Source organism: Theropithecus gelada, chromosome 10 (assembly GCF_003255815.1).
Source record: "Theropithecus gelada isolate Dixy chromosome 10, Tgel_1.0, whole genome shotgun sequence".
NCBI classification, from domain to species: domain Eukaryota; kingdom Metazoa; phylum Chordata; class Mammalia; order Primates; family Cercopithecidae; genus Theropithecus; species Theropithecus gelada.
In genome coordinates, this window is record NC_037678.1 from 26,646,637 (window position 1) to 26,649,940 (window position 3,304).

The following is a 3,304-nucleotide window of genomic DNA, read 5'->3' on the forward strand; positions in this document are numbered from 1 at the left end:
GAGATGGAGTTTCGTTCTGTCGCCCAGGCTGGAGTTCAGTGGCGCAATCTCGGCTCACTGCAACCTCTGCCTCCTGGGTTCAAGCAGTTGGTCCTGCCTCAGCCTCCCGAGTAGCTGGGATTACAGGCGCCCACCACCACACCTGCCTAATTTTTATATTTTTAGTAGACATAGAGTTTCACCATGTTGGTCAGGCTGGTCTGAAACTCCTGACCTCACGTGACCCACCCACTTCGGCCTCCTAAAGTACTGGGATTACAGGCATGAACCCCCGCACCCAGCCCCATGAAGGGTGAGCTTTCCCTGTTGGCTGAGCTAGACTGCCATGGGAGTATTGGGGTCTGCAGGAAATGCCCCACTCTTGGCTGCTTTGCCTCGACCCTGGAATTCTGGGATGTCCCTGTCCCCCAGGGCCTGGCACTCCTACCCTGTTCACCCCTGCCACCTAGGTCTGCTCTTCAGGTTGCCATCACACCTCTCTCTGCCCCCTGGGCATCCCTCGGGGACTCACACCTCTGCCTGCTCCACCACGGTCCTGATGAGCTCCCAGAGGAGCCCTGAGAGTATGAAGCAGGTCTGCGCATCTACAACCTGAGGTCCGTGACCACCTGTGCAAGGAGGAGGTGGTGCTCAGGGAGGCCGACATGTTGCTTCCCTGGGGAGCCAGGACCACTGCTGAGCTGACTGCCCCCTGGGCTCCCCAAGGTTGGGACAGCACAGAGCAGGGGGGCGGAGGGCTAGAGGCACCTGGTTGTTCCAGCTCCGTCCCGTGTGTGGCTTCCCTGCGGTTTCACCAATGAGCTCCTGGAGGTGAAGGGAGGCCCAGGGTCACGGTCTATATCCCGAGGGGTCAGCCCAGGCAAGGTAGGGTTCCCCATCAACCCTGCCAACCTCCCTCCCTACCCCAGGGCCCCAGGTCCTGCCCAAATCTCTCACCATCTTTGTTGAGGCCTTTTGTTCTTTTTTTTTTTTTTTTGTAGTTACAGGACCACGTTGTTATTGCCCAGTCAGGTCTGAAACTCCTGGCCTCAAGCGATCCTCCCACCTCAGCCTCCCAAAGTGCTAGGATTATAGGCATGAGCCACTGCGCCTGGCCCATGTCCTGGGGTCTCACCTGCTGTCTGCCAATGGCGAAGCAAACAGAATGATGGCGCTAATGCTCAACGTGGCCCCAGGCAAGGTGGTGAGGGGAGGCCAGGAAAGTGGTGGGGCTGTATTGCGGGATCTGGCCAGCAGCCCGCAATGCAATGGGGCTCTCTCTTTGTTCCCAGGTGGATCGACAGGTCGAGAAATAATAGACACACACAAGATAGTGAAAGCTGGGTCCAGGGGGGTCACCACCTCTGGTCCCATAGTGCCGCCAATGCACTGGATATACCAGCATTATTAAGTTTAGTGAGGGCAGAAGTAGGTTAGTGAGGGATTTAGGGTCGCTTGATTATGAGGTGAGATGGTGACATGGGGATGAAGTAATTCTTTAACATAACATCTGTATGCAGAACTACAGTATACAGATAAGAATTTACAATGTAGTGTGTGCATCAGTAATTTCTAACAGAGCCTTAAAACAGAAACACAGTCTTTCCCTAACCTATGATTAGCAAGATATTAATCAGCAGTAACAGCTGCAGCAAAAATTGGAATTGGTTACAAACAATCCATAGAAACAGGACGTGAAGCTAGACAACCCATTAGACCAGAAATTCTCAGAAGGGAGTATGCCTTAACCCTAAAGAGGCCTAGAAGAGCCGTGGCAAGATGAGGGCGTTTATAGCCCTATCTTATCCATATGGACAGGTGCACCCCATGCGTCCATTTATAGGCTCTCAACAAGGTTCGCATTCCATTCCCGGAGCTATGAACATCTGCTTTTCTGGGATAGGAATCTTGGTGATGTGAAACTTCCCTGACTGCACATCCATTCATAGGCTCTCTGCAGGGGGAAGCACATCACACGCTGTTGGCTCATTCTGGCGGTCCAACCTGGCATTGTCTTTACACAATCCTGTATGCAATTTTCTATTTACAATAATCAGGAGCATTTCATCTTTTATTCCATAGCAATAGTTTCAGGGGGTCTCCCTACAGGGCTGCAGAGGTCATACCTTCAGGCGGTGCTTGTTGGCTGTGTGGATGTCAGCATCATTGGGGCTGAGTTTGAAGGTGCCCTGGGCCCACTCCTCAGCCACCTAGAGCAGGTAGCAGCAATGCCAGGGGTCAGGTGAGCAGGCATCAGCAGCGGAGAGCCCCTGCCCCGGTCCCATCCTATCCCTGATGACTGACTGTCCCTGTCCAGGAGATGAGTCCTGGAAGTGCACCCTGGGAGGGGGCATCTCGGGCCCAGCACACCTTTACCCATGAGCCATGTGGGCCACAGGGTCATTAAAGGAGCGAGGCGGCCATCAAGGCACACAGTTAAACAGCACTTGAGTATATGATTAGTTCAATGTGAAACCACAGACAGGCAACACTGTGCTAATTGCTCAGGGATTTGGTGGGAGCCTGGGGCCACAGGGAGGGGGACTCCGGTGGGGCATGGGCCATGGCAAGAACCTTGTCTAGGCCATGGAGTATCTGGTCCATCTCGGCCTTGGTGAGGAGCCCTGCCTTCTCCAGGCCCCTGCTGTAGCCTCTGCTGCCTTGAACATCCACCTCCCACAGGTGCCGGTCGTAGGTGATGGATGCGTGGAACTTCTCCATGACGGGATCCACTGTGCCCACTCTGGCCAGGAGAGCAGGAACAATTAGTCTCGCCTCCACCCTCCAGAACAGCGCCTCTTGCAGAGTCCTCGGGAAACTCACCAAGTCTGATGGCAGCAGGGGCATCAGATCATTCTAACTGGGAAGACAAGGAGGCTCAGACCTTCCCAGAGTCACCCTGGGAGTGAGCATGGGAACGTGGCTGAACACCAAGACAGAGCCAGGCTGGAGTGCAGTGGCACGACCTCGGCTCTCTGCAACCTCCGCCTCCTGGGTTTGAGAGATTCTTCTTTTTTTTTTTTTTTTTTGAGACGGAGTCTCGCTCTGTCGCCCAGGCTGGAGTGCAGTGGCCGGATCTCAGCTCACTGCAAGCTCCGCCTCCCAGGTTTACGCCATTCTCCTGCCTCAGCCTCCCGTGCAGCTGGGACTACAGGCGCCCGCCACCTTGCCCAGCTAGTTTTTTGTATTTTTTAGTAGAGACGGGGTTTCACCGTGTTAGCCAGGATGGTGTCGATCTCCTGACCTCATGATCCGCCCGTCTCGGCCTCCCAAAGTGCTGGGATTACAGGCTTGAGCCACCGCGCCTGGCCTCGAGAGATTCTTC

At 54.7% G+C, this 3,304-nt stretch overlaps 1 pseudogene; it reads right to left on the reverse strand.

Annotated features, from left to right (window-relative positions):
* Positions 1–507: 507 nt before the first annotated feature.
* On the reverse strand, positions 508–2,826 carry LOC112632385 (annotated as a pseudogene).
* Between the last annotated feature and the right edge of the window lie 478 nt (positions 2,827–3,304).